Raw genomic sequence first — 17,243 nt, 5'->3', positions numbered from 1 at the left:
CAATACATCGATAGCTGCATTTTTCTGCCATTTGATTCACAGAAAAAGTGAAAAAGCAGCAAATACAACAAAAAATAAGGAGCAGTTAATAAAATCTATATTACTATTGTTTATTTTTTTATTAAATATACGATAGATACATTTAGCTTTTTTTGCTCCTTTTTTTTCCCCCCTCGGTTAGTCACTTCTCACTTGATCTGTAAATATAAACAACATTCAGTGGTTTTCCATCAATTGTATTTTTTTTGGCCACTACAGGCTAAACCCTAATCTTGAAGCATCTAAACATATTCATGCATGGCCTTGTTTGTTCGGTTTTACATCCGCATGGCGCTTTGCAGCTACAGTATTCGGAGCCGATCTTCCCAAAAAGGCCCCAAAAATGGGCTAATCTATCCTAACATTGTTTAAATAATATAAGATTGTGGATATATTTTTCAGTTCACTGATTGGAGCATTTTCCTGCCATTTGGTTCACAGATCAAGACGAGATAACGTAACCAATACACGGAAAAACAGGAAGAACACTCTATATTTGTATCATATAGTTTTATTAAATGTGTACTCTAAACATAAAATCAACTTTAAGTTGATGATGCATGTTTGATGCATAGATCACTATTGCTTCTGTTGGCCCCTGGCTGTGACTCACACAGCCTGCATGAAAAAATGGTTAAATTGTCAACCAGATCTTACATCAGTGTGCTCACTTTAGAAGTTCATATCTCCTGCTCGGTAATTGAACTTTACACACATGAGGGTGTTACACACAAGCATGGTCTAGCAGGCTATTAAGAGAGTAGGAGATACGAATTTCTAACTTAAACACTTAAACATAGTGCACATAGTGCTAGGACATTTGAAAATTAGATCTCTCTTTATTGGAAGTATGTAGAGAGGTTGTGTGATTTTCAGATAGGTAGATGTGGCTAAGATTGCATAAACAAAGTAATTACATTCATAAATGGCAGACAATTGAGAAGTGAGACTGCAGGGGCCTGATCTATACAACAAACCCACTTATTTAAGCTACAGTTGTTTTGGTGCATAGAGTGCCCTTTTAAATATATTGTATATAGATTGAATTGTTTTTTATTTGCTTTTTTACAGCTCCTTCTGTTTTCTCTCAACTGCTCCCTTCTGACTTGATCTATAAATAAAATCACCATTAATTGAATGTCCCCTAACATCAATCATCACTTTATTTGGTGCCATGTCTGGAATTCATAATTTGACGCCCATCCAACATGTTCAAAACTGTGCAATTCAGTTAGTCCATAATTTGGACAAACTTCAGCTCGTAATTTGGGAATGCGATAGATCACGTGATCGTCCTAAATTCATCTGACTTGCATTTCGGTCTGAAATAAATCTCCAAGTCTAAAAATGAATATGAAGAAGCTGAGCAACGAGCCATATATACTGCATGAATCTTATTTTCAGGATCTAAGTAGTTAATAATAAGTAAATAGTATACTGTTTTAATGGCCAGAGAGACAGCACTCCTGTGGTGTGCCCCTAGTACAGGGATAGGCAACCTTCGGCACTCCAGATGTTGTGGACTACATCCCACATAATGCTCTTACACCTATAATGCTGGCAAAGCATCATGGGAGGTGTAGTCCAAAACATTTGCAGTGCCGAAGGTTGCCTATGCCTGCCCTAGTAAGAGTTAACTTAGCCTCATATTTTTTCCTCAGTGATATCAGGACTGAATGCTTAATTGTCTCAGGATGTTTTAATCATGTGTTGCCTATTTAAGCCTTGCCCTTGTGTTTTCTAATTACTTGATTATTTAGTCCCCTGGCTGGCCTCGCCATGTGTAACCTTGTACTCACAACAAATATGTAACTAAGGAATCTTAACACCCCACAATGTGTCAGTGCATAAGTGGAGAACCCATTCACAGTGTCTTCCTCATGTAAACACTTAAAAACAATATTTAATATACAACAATAAATATGTTCCACCACCTTAGTGTTCAAGAACACTTAGATAATAAATGCCTACATATACAGGCTACAGAAAACATCAAAACCTTGATCTGTAGTACTCAATGCGCAATTGAACAGACTAGAAAAATAAGCAATAACAACAGCAGGAGCATAGCTTGAAAAAACACTTATTGGACAATACAGGCTCACAACATCTTGCAGCAAAAGAGAAGGTCTATTGAATCTTCCTTATACGAAACCAAAGAATCTCATCGTGTAAAACTGTACGATGGTTTATTCACAGCATAGAGCCATAATCGCACACTCACATTTAGCAAAGCACTATTAGACAGTGCAAGCAAAGCATAGAATATAAAGTGCAAGTACCTGAGGAACCTCAGATCCCATGGGCCCAAAGACCTCAGTTTTCATTCCTGACAACTTTTGTGGATTGCTCCTTCTTCCTGACCTTGGCTTTCATGCCTAACTACTCTCACGGATCACCATGTATGAATGCTTCCTCTCTGGCTCTGGCCTGGGCTACCAATACCTGACTGCTCTCATGGATTGTCCTTGTGCCTTGCTACAGCCTGAGTAACAGACCCTAGCTTACGGATTATGACCATCCTCTCAGATCAACCTTGCGACCATTGCCTCATTCACAAGGACTTTGTTCTCAAGTGCACAACTTCCAATAAACTCCATAAATACCTTATTCCTATATCTCCTCTTTCCTCCGCCTCTTCTTTCACTGATGGACTTTATGTCAAGTGCTCATTCCACAGTAAAGCTCACCATTGCCTTTTTATTATTCCCTCTGCTAAAGTCTCTCCTTTCACCAGTCCTCTCAGCTTTCTTCACTGTTCCCCAGATGATACATGCAACTCACGGCTACTTCTCCATTCCAGAACAGTCCAAGCATCGCTAGTTTTTACCCTCTTGACCTTCTAATTATTGTGGGTGTCCTGGTGCTCATAACTAAACTGTTACTTTATTGCCAAGCCATGCCAAGCTTATATAAGCAGATAAGTAATTTAATTAACTACTTAAATTTTTGTGTAATCCATATTTTGCACAATATAATGCCATCAGTAACAGGAATTATGACAACAATCTCATCATAAATATAGCAAGTTGTGCTCTTCCCCCATTGTCCACAGCTTCCCTGGTATCATGACAGTGTGCTGCCAGTTGCTCTTGCACTAATCATGTACATAATGTCTGTTTCAATCAGTGTTACTGAAACACCAGAGATACGGATGTAAACCTGATGCTCATAAATCAGACACACTGTGTAATTGACTGACACATATAGTTTATTACAGGACAATCTTCTAAGATGGAAAGAGCATAGGAGTGAAAGGAAGAAATAACGTATTAGATAACATATATTTTATATTCATACAGAGCTATTTACTAAGGTTACTGTTTAAAGTTAAATCAAATTGAATTACAAATTTAAGATCAGAATAGCCAACCTGAAAACAAAGCTAAGGAATTTCCGAATTCAGCTATTTTGCCCTTACTTTTGAAAATCACTTTAAATTCTCATTTTAGTGAATAACCCTCGTAGAATTTAAATTGTATGTCTTTTATACATCCTGTATAAAAAAAATTGTATATAACTTTAGTTTTGAAAAAGAAAGTCAAATTTGACTAATTCTCTTCAGTTCTTCTGATATGTCAGAGTGTGTAATTCATAAAGTACTTGTTGAAAACTGCTCCAGTTCAGACCTATTGCAAACTTTGCAAGATTATCATGGCTACAGCTGAGGCTCACTCCCGATCCCGAAGGACTCTAATGATGCTTTGCAGATGCCACAAGGGGATGAGGAGAGCCTAAATCTACTTCACCAAAGTGCCTTTTCTAAACATTCTCCCCACATCTCTGCTGGTTGAATGGAAAGACTTTTGAAGACTTTCTAGTACTTCAATCTTATCTCCAAAGGCTTAGAGGAAGTGACTTCAGAACCAGGCAAATGGAACACTTGGCCTGGAATTGTGTGCAGAATAGCATGGAGAATTGAGAGGGTGATTTGTAAGTGATCAAAATGCTCACATGAAGGAATAAACATCAACTAATTTTGCCACATGAAGCAAAAACCATTTGGGGGGGAACTATAACCTACTCCCTTCAGACTCTCCCCTAGTCTTCAATCATTTAAGAAGTCTCTTAAAACCCATCTCTTGAAAAAAAGCTTGTAACTTCACAAACATGTCTCTTGCTCTCTCCTAAAGGGCCACACTCCATTCTCACCTACAGTTCTGCAACATTCCCACCTTTATTTTTGGTTGTTATCCACCTCGATGACCTTCCTATTGTGTTTTTATACCCCACCTCCTCTAAACTGTACTCTCGTTTGAGCAGGGTCCTCATCAACCTATTTTTTCCTGTAACATTTTGTATTTGTTTCATTTATATTTTAAAAGTCCCCCTTTTATAATATTGTGCTGCGGAATGAATTGGCACTATATAAATGCCAATAATAATAATAACCTAAATTGCACGGATATTGACTGTTGGAATTACTAATGAACCTAAATATAGAAAATTGCAACTGACACATCTGCTAAAGAGAAACCACAGGATTAGTCGCAAATTTACCATCAAACCTAAATGAAGGTGTAAGTTTGCAATAATGCTGTTAATTTTATTTTGCTGACTTTTCAGCAATTCATCTCATGTAAATACGTTTTAACCAGGATAAGAAAACGTGGGTTTTTAAATTGTTAGCAGAATAATTCATAAGGGACATTTACAATTTTTCTGAAATAGAGACTGTCATAAGATATAATGGGAGAATTGTCAATGTGAGAAAAATAATGCATTTCAGATATATTAGAAATTCATCAACTACATAATATTACTTAGTGATTTATGGTGTACTTTAATAAAGCTTTAACGAAGCTAGCTAGTCCACTTTTTAAACTAATGTTTAAATTTAAGACTTCATTCTCTTAGATGTGTGCCTCCAACTTTCTTTAGCATCTACATTACGTATACTTATATTACAAGATAACAGCATCGCCATGCTAATAAAAATCTAAAAATAAAATCTGTATATCTCTCTTTTCTTGTTTCCACTTGTTTAATTATCAGGAATGATGAATGTGTGCTAGAAAAATATTTGTGATCTCGGGAAAAATAGATGTACGCCAAGTAGTTTAATTTATTATGTGAATAGAATTCATGAAAAGTTATTCAGAGAAAAGAGCTTTCTCTGCAGAGATATGTTGAACTTTCATCAACATTCTAAAGTAATTTTGCTGGCAAACAGAAATATCGACTTAGAACACCAGCATTCTGCCACTGTGATTTATTATACGGACACATTAAGAGAGCTCATTGCTTTAGCCCTCTCAGTATCTCCAAATTGCATTCCGAGGTAAGGTTTAGATTTACAAAAGGTCATAATCTAAAAGACCCCAGCATTTTTTCGCAATAGAAACATGTTATAATATTTTTCTACATCATTTAATAATTATGATATAGAACCCAAATAATCTAAAGCACTAATTATTTCATTTAGCATGAGTTTTGTGGAGAATCGGACATGAGGAATATAAAGGATGTGAGTCATACTATATTCTCAAGTGCTTTCTATGTGATCCACTAATATGAAATAGAAGATAATGAATACAAGTGTTTACGAGTGTGTGTGTGTGTGCTTGGTGTATTATAGATTCATTTATTATTGTGGATGTAAACTACTTAGAGGTTGCTCATTCTGTTTTATTTCAGGTAATTAAGTTACTTCCCAATCAATGTCGGCACCTGGCTATGATTAGTTAGTGATAATTTCTTTCCATATTAATAGATGAATTAGGTATTATTATTATTATTATTATGCTATTCTTTATATAGCGCCGACAAATTCCGTAGCGCTTTACAGTGGGTGGACGAACATTTATATAGGAAAAAGACTAAAGTTAAATGGTAGCTCCAATAAAGATGAAAAAGTTGGGCATCCATTCCACAGAATGATATCTCTAAAATATTTAGAATAATTATGGGGTATACCCTTTATTAAGCCGCTTACGGACAAAACAAAAACAAAGTGTAATAATAGTGAAACACTCGTGAGAATACAGGTGAATTAAAAACTGGGTGGATGCAGTATGGATATTCTACATAAGTAGTGAGGGTGGCAAAAGAGTATCTGAAATACAGTATTAAGTGAAAAGTACAATATATAGTACAGTCTATGTTCAGTCAGATGTCTTATACACCCTAACCCTACAGAAGTGGAGGGCTTTGTAGAACTTCGTTTTAATACTGGGGGATGCAGTTGGCTGATCTCTAATAACGTGGGGAATTTGTTACTTATATAGACTGGTACACTGTGCTTCGATCAGAGACCATGAGACTATCTCTCTAGTAGCAGCAATAGTATCTAGTCCTGGTATTACTAGGGAATAGGGAGCTTTTACAGTCTACGTTCATATATAGAGATAGACTATTTGGAGGCAGCAATTTATATAATAACTTTTCTAGTCAGCTAGACAGTTCGTGTGGAATATACAACGTTAGGCTGCCTTGAAGCAGCAGTTTATTCTAATATATCTACGAGTCAGACCGGGTGGGATATCACTCTAGTCAGCTGGACTATTTGTCTGCACTACACAGCGGTAGGCTGCCTTGAAGCAGCAGTGTAATTAAGTGTACATAGGAGCTAGACTTGATGGTTAACATACTCTCATCTGATCTAAATTTGCCATAGTGGCTGATCTCCTTGGGAGATATTTGGTTTAGGTGTGTCGTTTCCCACCTATCTTTGGGACATTTATGAACTGACTCACAGGTACACCCTGCGTAATCAGCTGTCTAGCCTCATCTACAAAATTGCATTTTTACTAATCTATTGCAATAATTTATTGAGACTATCATATCGCTACCTCTAAATACTAACTATATAAGTACAAAGTCTGCCTCTAAGGCACTTTAACCCTGTAAGGCGATATCTGGATAAATTGAAATGAACTCTATCCACTATCCATTATGAGATATATATATAGATTAATGGGTGCTGATATCTGTCCTTACTAACTGAGCAGTTCCCTACGTACCACCATTCTGTTTTAAACACAGAGTGGCATTAAAAATACACACTCTCCTCTAGCTCATTCTAGACTCTATACGACTAATATCAATCTGGACGAACACTATATGATTACACATGGATAACTTGTATTTGTTCCAAATTGTTTAAATCTACCAAAATACACTAGAGTCTGTAGAAAGGAGCTGTGGATCCACGTCTAAAGCCAGGATATCTACAAAGCCCTCCACTTCTGTAGGGTTAGGGTGTATAAGACATCTGACTGAACATAGACTGTACTATATATTGTACTTTTCACTTAATACTGTATTTCAGATACTCTTTTGCCACCCTCACTACTTATGTAGAATATCCATACTGCATCCACCCAGTTTTTAATTCACCTGTATTCTCACGAGTGTTTCACTATTATTACACTTTGTTTTTGTTTTGTCCGTAAGCGGCTTAATAAAGGGTATACCCCATAATTATTCTAAATATTTTAGAGATATCATTCTGTGGAATGGATGCCCAACTTTTTCATCTTTATTGGAGCTACCATTTCACTTTAGTCTTTTTCCTTCACTAGTGTATGGGGTTCATGCCCCTTGACATCTCTGTAACCCTTCAGGAATCTTGATGTGGGCTTAGTCCACTTCGTAGTTTTCCTTTCTTGTTTCTCTGAACATTTATATAGTATGTGGATAAAAAAAAAAAAAAACTTTTTATTTCTAGATGAAAAACATTTTTTTTTTCATTAAATTCAATTATACAATTCTTAAAAAAAGGTTCTGTTTTTGCCATCATGTAAATGAATGCTCTCCCCAAATCCATTAAAAGCTTACAAATATCCAAACACATATTTTTTTTAAGATAAAAGTTCCCAAAAAAATCTATTTGAGAGCAAACATGCATTCATGGCTTGAGAAAAATTTTTTGTGAAACATTTATTTATTCTGCTATTTTAACAGGGCTCAAAATGTCCTTTTGCCATTAGCCACTGGCGAGTGAAAATTTAGTGTCAAGTAGAAATTCACCACTGGTCTGCATTCTGTGACTTGCACTGGTGACTTTTAAGGCCTATCTAGTAAGATTAAGTAATTTTAATCCTTGATTATAAAATATGTTAGTGATGCAGTGAGGAACTTTTTAAATTAAAATGGAATTGTAAACTTTATAATATTGAACTATAAATATAAAACCAGATGCATTCATTGTCGATTGATTTTTTTTTTTTTTTTTTGGTCAATCTTTATTTTATTGTAAGTTTTCAAGAACAAACGAGACACAAAGACAGGTTCAAGGGGTGCGTTATACATAAACATTAAAAACATAATCAAGCATACACTCTGGTCTCACGTTATGGTCCTTTTTCAGTGTACGGTACAAATGTGTGGGGTTGCCCCCATTGCCACTTAATCGTCTTTGTAGTTAATGGAGTTAGGCCTTAGTTCACAGGGTAAATATGTATCACAGGCATGTCAGTATAATCGTGTGATCAGACCGTATTGTCAAGTGTTAGTATCAACTTATGACCGTGGAGTTTAGCATTAGTTGTTCCTTGTATTACCCAATCATTCGGTTACCCAACAGTCATCCCTATTCTTCCCTCTTTGGACCTCTGTCAATGTTAATTTCCTGTGTCCGAGAGGGAAAGATGCCAGATCAAAGCTGATGTGACATTATCGAATTATATGCTGAATGGGCAGGTGAGAATGTGTGGCTAGCGTCAGTCGGCTGTGCGAGGGGGGGAGGAAGCGGGGCCAGCCGACCTGGTGGTTCGGTGTTTTGATGCCAAGGCATTGTTAGCTAGCATAGTATCTGCCCTGTCCTGTAATAAAGTTAATTTCTCTGCGGCTCGTCTATAGAGTGGTCGGCGTTAGCTTGTGTTCGCACTCTGGGCGGGCTATCATCTCTCTCCGTCAGTGACTCCGGTGATCTAGGGACCACCGGGCCCTCAGTTAGTCCTTTGTGTAACATTAGTGTGTGTATTCCATTCGGCCCCCCCCGTCCTCCCTCCCCCCCACGCCGCCTTTGGTATGGACTGCGGGGTTTAAGCTTGCTAACTGTCTGTGGGATGCATCTGGCTGGGCAATTTGGGTAGTTGGTGGTGGTCAGTAGTCGGTCTGTCACAAGTGGAGGTCTAGGGTCCCATATGCCTCTCTGCAAGCGCCAGTGGCTCATACGTCCTGTTGGCAATTAGCCTCATATCCCTGTTGCCCTCTGCCGTGTGGCCTTCCCTAGTCATGGTATTTGTCCATTGTGCGGGGCTTATCTGCAGAGCCTGGGTGTGGCCTTTCCCTAAGTCATGTGTGGTGACCTGTGGGAGGCAAGAGCCTCGACTCCTTATGTCTTAATCTATACGTGGCTCCTTGGAGCAGTGTGTTCAGAGATTGTAAGGAAGGGTGGGGATGGGGTGTGCAGGTAGGGTGGGTGGGTGGTGGTGAGGCATGGTGGGGGAGGGAGGGGAAGGCACGTTCGCCATCGAGGCCGCAGCCCCCTGCGCCCCCCCCTGCCGTCCAGACGGGCACATCCCCCGGGTCCGAAGAGGCCCCCAAGGTTCGATCCTCTGGAGCGTTCCCAGGTTCGAGCTCGCGTCCGGGGACTGTCCTGGGAGTTAGTTTGGCCTATTTGAGATGTACGTGAGCCATGGCATCCAAACATGCATGTATTTTTCTGTGGTGCCGTTGAGGGCGGCGGTTAGCTGTTCCATCCCGTGTATTTCTTCGACCCTGTCCATCCAGTGTTGTAGGGTGGGTACCTGTGTGGAACGCCATCGTATCGGAATTAGCGTTTTGGCCGCGTTCAGGAGGTGTTTAGTTAGTGTCTTTTTGTATTTTGAGATAGGTAGCGGTGTATGATGAAGTAGCATCTGTAGTGGCTGAAGGGGAATGTCAGTGTCTGTGATGAGTTCGATCTGTGCATGTACCTGTCGCCAGTATGGGGCTATCTTTTGGCACGTCCACCAGATATGAAGAGCTGTGCCTACGTCATTGTTACATCGCCAGCATGTCGTTGGCGCGTCCGGGACCATCTGGTGTATTCTCACTGGGGTTCTGTACCAGTTGGTTAATATTTTATAGTTGAGTTCCTGTAGTTTGGAGCTAATGGAGCTTTGGTGAGTCAAGATGTGAATGTTCGTCCATTGGGGGGCTGTCAATGTTACCCCGGTGGCTTCCTCCCAGCGTATGGTGTGTTTCAGGGGCTCATGCTGTGTGGAGGATATCAGCATCGCGTAAAGGTGTGAGATTCCTCTGCATAGGTGTTGTCGCTTCGTGCATATTCTCTCAAACTCTGTTAGGGGTCTATGGATTAGGCGTTTCCCTGGTAGAGCTTGGTAGAATGACTTGATTTGAAAGTACCTGTATCTTTCAAGCCCCGTTGGGGCTCTATCGGTGATCAGGTCTGGGAGCTGTTTTAGGGAGTCGTTCGTGCACCACTGTTGCATGTACATCCAGTCCGTGTCTCCGAATGCCTCTACGTCGCGTAGTGAGAGTCCCCCAGCGAGGTCTGGGTTGTGTGTGATCGGGGTCAGCGGTCCCGGGGTCGTCGTCCACGCCAGTTTAGTCCTAATCGCGTACCAGACTCGTAAGGTTGCACCGATGAGTGGGTGCTTACGGGTTCTCATGGAAGTTAACGGGCCTCCCAGCCATAGTGTTGCTGGCAGCGAGCCTCCCATCTGTAGCCGTTCCATATGTATCCATTGTTTCCGTGTGCCGGTGGCATGCCAGTCCACAATTCTGTGGATGTGCGTGGCTCTATAGTAGTCCAGGAGAGAAGGGAGACCCATGCCTCCTTGCGCCTTTGGTAGTCGTAGTTGCGACCTTTTTAGCCTGGGAGCCTTGGAGAGCCAGATGAACTTGGTGATGGCCGCATCCATGGTTCTGAAGAAGGTCCCTGGTATAGAGATTGGTACGGTCTGAAATAAGTACAGCAGTCGGGGTAAGAGATTCATTTTTATAGCGTTCATTCTCCCGAACCAAGATACGCATAGTCCAGCCCACCTGGCTAAGTCCGAGCCCAGCTTCTGTTGTATAGGTGCGAAATTGTGAGTGTCGATTGATTTTTTAATTTAATTCTTTGCATTTTACTATTACAGTTTTCTGATAGTGCATCATGGGAGTTGTAGTTTTAAATTATCTGGGCATCTATCATTTGGGCACCCCACTTGCAAAGGGATAGTGAAAACAAGGGAAGTGAATTCAGGACTGACGATTAAATAATTTTATAGCAAATACATACAGGCATAGGATTGGTTACATATAATGATATCAATGTCTGAAAACCAGTAATTCAGTTTAAAAATAAACTTCAGATTTATAGGCAGTTTGATAAGTTACATTGAGGAAGGGAGAACTCTCAACGGTGACAGATCCACTTTAAATTCAGCTGCTAAGAATGCAGATTTTAAACATTCTGAATGCTTGACAAGTAAGTCTCCATTCTTGCGTAAACACAATTCTGAGAGACAGGTATTCTCTGCCTCATCACTGTATTCAGAACTTCAGATCCTTAGAAATAGGATACTATGCCATGCTAAAACATTAAAATGCATATTGCTATATATGAAAATATATGTTACATATGTGTAGTTATATAAAATTCGGATATTTCTTTTACAAAATATGCCATACTTGCGTAAGATCTCTCCTATCCTTGGGTGAGAGTATTTTTAGTCAACTGCCTTTCACGTGGACAAATTTGTGTAGTAATAAGCTTCTATATAAAGGAAAAAGGAACTTTATAGAATTTCAAAACATATCCTGTTTTCCCACTAAATTATAAAAATGTATATGAATCAATTAAAGGGAAAAATCAATAAACCAGAGCCAATTTGCATTTTAAGAGCTTTGATATTGTGCATGTAACTAACTCAAGCCATGGATCATCCTGTGCATTGCATCTGGGTTAACAAGCAGTGTATGCTCTGATGTACCGACACCAGACACAAAAACTGATATTGACAGCCAGGAGGGAAGTATTCCAGCTGGGTGACTGACAGCCCAGATAGGTGGTGCTACACTTAGAAAAAAAAGTAATTTATCTCAGAAATTAAATTTAACCAAACACAAAAGTGATATTAAGGAGCTTATTTGGTAGTAAAGTTCAAAGATGCTGGAAAACACTCGATTGGGCACTCGAAAAACCCAACAAATAAAAAGAAAAACACAGAAAACAAACACCCACCACCTAAAACAAGCAAGTGAGAGTGCAGCGCTATAAAATTTGTAAAGCACTTACTCTTCAAAGCAGATGTAGGGGAATAGTGTTATATATACAAAATGAAAAGAAGAAAAAAACACAAATAGTGTAACACTGGATATAGGTATATATAATACCAATCCACATCCAGTGTTGCACTATTTGTGTTTTTTCTTCTTTTCATTTTGTGTATATATAACACTATCCCCCTACATCTGCTGTGAGGGGTATGTGCTTTACAAATTGTTTTGTGCTGCACTCTCACTTGGTTGTTTTAGGTGGTGGGTGTATCACCTAAACACTGTTTGTTTTCTGTGTTTTTCAATCTCAGAATTTAACTTTTTTTTTTTTTTTAAATAGAAAGGTTTTAAGGAGGCCAAATAACTCTCAGGGATATTTACTCAATTCACATTTGTCTAACTACCTATTGTTGAAATTTCTAACATATAAACCTGTAACAAATGTAAGTGGTTGTGGTGGCAGTCCGGGCACTGGGAGCCCAATAGATGTGTATGTGGTTGTGGTGGCAGTCCAGGTACTGGAAGCGGTATAGATGTGTAAGTGGTTGTGGTGGCAATCCTGTTTCATGCAATTCGGACATTCGGATGCTTACGAATTTCCGAAGTGCTAAAGTTCAGAATTACCGACGTTTCGAATTGCCGAAGTTCGGTAGTACGGAAGTGCTGAACCGAACCGAATTCCATTGGTCCTAATTTCCAAAGCAGACACATTTTTTTACTTACCCGAATTTCCGAACCGAACCAAATATTTTGCACATGCACATCCCTAATATGTCTAAAAAAAAAAAAGTCTTCTCCAATCAAAAAACCTTGCATAGTCTTTTCATCTGCTAATTTTTCCAATAATATGCAAAGGACTATACAGAAAATATGTTCACAAAACTGTTACAATGCTGGACTCTTACCTAGCATAGAAATATTCTGACACTAACAAAAGCATGTGGAATATATATTAAAATCATATTTTTAGCTTTGAAAGGTGTTTTAAATTACCGAATTTTAATGTGAAAAGAATGATGTTTGAGGTACAGAAATTCAATATTGCCATTTTCGACACGTAATGTTTTTTCTGTGTAAGTATTGTAAGTTTATATTTAGATAGGAAATGTGGCTGCAAAATACTAAAAATATTTTTAGAATAAAATAGGAGACATCTGTGATAAATCTGTGACGCAATCAGATATTAATAATTATAAGATTATCTTTTGTGTCCTGTTCTATGCTTCTAATTAAGAGTGTGTTAAAATGGAATTGATATTTCCTCAATTATAGGATTTGCAATCTAGAAATCTGAACCTTTGTTACAGTGAATGGTAATAAAAGGAATTGTCATTACGGTTAAAGTGATAGTAAGCTTTTTAAAACCTTTTCTTTCTTTGACAAAATCACAGTGTAAAACAGGCATCCACTTTTCAAGATACATGTGACTTTTCACTGATCACCTGAGGATGTGCCACCCATAAACCAGAAGTCTCACGGGTCTATCCATAATTAAAAGTCTCTCACTACTACCTACTTGATTACATTTAAAGGGACGCTCCAGATACCATAGCAGCTTTATCTGAATGAAGTTGTTACGGTGTGAGGAGATCCGTGCCCCAGCTTGCCTTCAGGGGTTAAATTATTAACAAACAGTTGAACGCCAAGTCTTCAGTCCAGCTCTGGTCAGTTCTGCCAATCCACTTCTGTTTGAGTCCAAGGCTCCTGATTTAAGCTGACACTCTATCAGTAGCACCTGAGTCACAAAACAAAGTAAAAAAAGGTATTTCTTTTATTTCACTGTTTTGTGACAATTTCAGCGTATCTTTCTGATTGAAGCCTGAAGTACTGAATAACACAACATTGAAGACTTTGGTATTAAATTGTTTGTTAATAACCCTCTACTGTTCTATGTGTGAGACTACGCAGTACAGAAATATGAGTGTTTTAGAGCTCTAAAATGTGTAGTGATGATGATATCAGCAATGAAAGTGTAGTTTTTGTGTGACAAAAAGGAGAAAAAATACCAAATATGAACACTAAATTTGCCCAAGATTTGTGACTAAGTGGCTAGTAAAGAAGAATGGACATATCCTATATTGAATACCCTAGGTTTACTACTTTCGCAAATGGTATGCCATAATACCATAATAATATTAATTCCTGGCTGCCATATGGTCTTGTCACGGTAGTGTACCCCAACACGCAAGATTTAGTCCAACAATAGACAAGATAAAGCAGACACGTCTTATCGGACCTTAGAATGGCCGGACTCGACGTAGAACAGAGAAGTGACAGAGTCAGGAACGAGCCGATGTCAAGGGAACAGAGAGACAGCGAAAACAAGAACTAGCCAAGGACTGGTACACAGGAAGCAGTAAGCCGGCAAACAAGACAAAGTAGGGATAAAGAGAAAAACAGAGTCAAATACAAAGCCAAGGTCAAGCACGAAAAATCCACAACTGAACAATACAAGCGCTAAAGGGAACTGAATCAGAAACCACGATAGGGCAGGGAGTTAAGGGAGAGGTAAGTATAAATACCCTAGTAATCAATTTGATTGGCCCCTTTCATATCCACGCCCCCAAAACGTGAGTGTATGGGGAATGTGGAATTACAGGGGCCAATGGGAATTGCATGCTTCTGGACAGCTATCTCAAATATCCCACCTGGGATCTGTGGAACCCCAACTTGGGAGTCACAGCCCGAGTGCTCCTATCACAACTAGGACTACTACTTCCTTCATTTCCCACATCTTTATGTCTTTTTTCAGTCCAGATTTGGTATTTGTCCATCTTCTCATGTTCCTTCTTCCTGATGTTATAGTCATCCACCATGACTGCAGTCTTCTGATCCTTGTCTACCACCATGATGTCAGGTTGGTTGGCCAATACTTGCTTGTCTTTCTAAATCTTAAAGCCCCACAGGATCTTAGCCCTGTTATTCTCAACTACCCTTTGTGGTATGTCCCATCTGGATTTAGGCAGATGCAGCCCATATTCTGAGCAGATTTTTTTGGTACGCAATCCCAGCAACTTTATTTTGTGTCTCTCAGTGTATGCTGCTCCTGCTAACATCCTGTAACCAGCCATTATGTGCTGGATTATCTCTGAGGCCACTTAGGACAGTATGCACCTTGGGTCTTGCCTGGTTTGATAGACCTCAATTTCTATTGATCTTGTGCTGAGTTTCTGTTCTTGTGCTGCTAGGATTAATGCCTCAGGGCTGTCTTTCAGTCTTGCCTTTTCCAATCACTGGTAGAATTTTGTCATGTGAGCCACATCTACTATCAGCCTGTGGTACACTCCATGGAGAGCCATCTTTCTAATGTATATGTGTGTGTATATATATACATATACCTTACAATAGAAAAAACAAATAACAGAGGACAAAACCTCTGGTGCCCCCTCCATAATCCTACACTCCTCAGCAGACCTGCATTACTTGGCAGTTGGTAGGGTCCAAAATAAAAAACTAACCTTCTTACGGCCACAGAAAGGTTTTTAGCGGCTCACTTTCTTTGCACCTCTGTGTATGGGACTCTGTTGTTTGGGACGTTGAGAACCCACAAATATGCTTTTTGTATGAAGAAAATGGAGGAGCAGTAGGTAAAGGAGGGGTTGGAATGTATAACATTTAATGTGAGACTGAAACATTTTGGCAAATAAATTCTGCCTCCCTAAAAACTAATAATACATAAGCATTCATAATATGGAGGTACGGGTGGCAAGCTATACATAAATCGACAGTCACGAGGCACACAATACTAATAGTGGCAAAAGTGCAAGAGGATATTGAGGAAGATAGGTAAAAACAATAGAATCTCTGACTTGATTGAAGCTAATTTACCTAATTGGTTGCAGAATGCTACAGAAGCCCAGAGAGGCCATGTATTTTTAATATTTTTTTCTGACACGTTATCTTGAGAAAACAAGTTGTTTTTCTCTACACAACAAGTCAGAAAAGTATTAAAAATACATCAGCATCTGTGGGTTCCTGTAGAATACAGATGAGAAGATGATATTGCAACATTTTGGAAATGTTTACCGAGGTAAGTCCAGGTGCATGTATGAATTTGGAGAAATAGTAAATTCAAATAAAAGGAATAAAAAGATATATATCTACAGATTTCTGTAAAAGATGAACATCTATTCAATAAAAAATTATAATAATAAAATGTTATGATGGTGTGTTTTATGTATCTCTTAACAGCAATCTGTACATTAGATTGCTGGTTTATCATGTTTGTGTGTTAACTATGCTCTCCTCATTTGTTTTCATTTATTTCTGTGCGAGCAGAAAAACACCTCCTGAAGCATAGAGGAAGATAAGTGAAGCTTTATGGACTAAATGTAATTTCTTATTGGTCAGCAAGGTAAAATAAAAGCTAGCAGGTGTATTCAAGTTGTTGGGAGAAAGGGGTTAATTGTTAAATTAAAAGCAGAACCTTAAGAGACATTGCAGAGCAAGTATTGGAATTTTTAAACAGATGAATTATGGTCATCATTCATTTTATTTTATTTGGGTATGACAAGGGTTTAAGAAAATGGTGCACTGAAAATGGAAGATGGGAAAATGAATCAAGGATTCACTGACAGATTGCAAATTGAAATTAATGTTACAATTGCACAATGGGTGACACCAAAATATTACAGGAAAAAATGCTTTCAGATGGACTTTACCATGGTAGATTGCAAAATGGACTCTGTGAAATATGCTTAAACAGTATTTTAACAAAAGAGATTTTTTTTTTTTTTTACAAACCACACAGAACAAAGCATCGGTCTCAGCGTATGATAGCATGTTTCTGCAACTTTAAAAACCAAAATAAAAATAAAAAAAGGTGAGGACACATTTAATGGTGGCTGCTCAAAGTTTTAATATGATACCTGGTGAAAAACCTCTAATGTCACTTATCAAGGAAAAGCCAACTTCAATTCGAGAAGGCCTCGGTATGCCAGTCTGTCATGCAATGGTACAAGGAATGAGCCAAAGTTGGATATCATAGATGTAGGATATTCACCTCTAGGGCTAATGAAAGACAAAGTTAGACTAGAAGTTAAAAACCT

This window comes from Pelobates fuscus, chromosome 1 (genome assembly GCF_036172605.1).
Source record: "Pelobates fuscus isolate aPelFus1 chromosome 1, aPelFus1.pri, whole genome shotgun sequence".
In the NCBI taxonomy this organism is placed as follows: Eukaryota; Metazoa; Chordata; class Amphibia; order Anura; family Pelobatidae; genus Pelobates; species Pelobates fuscus.
Note: the sequence above shows the minus strand (reverse complement) of the source record.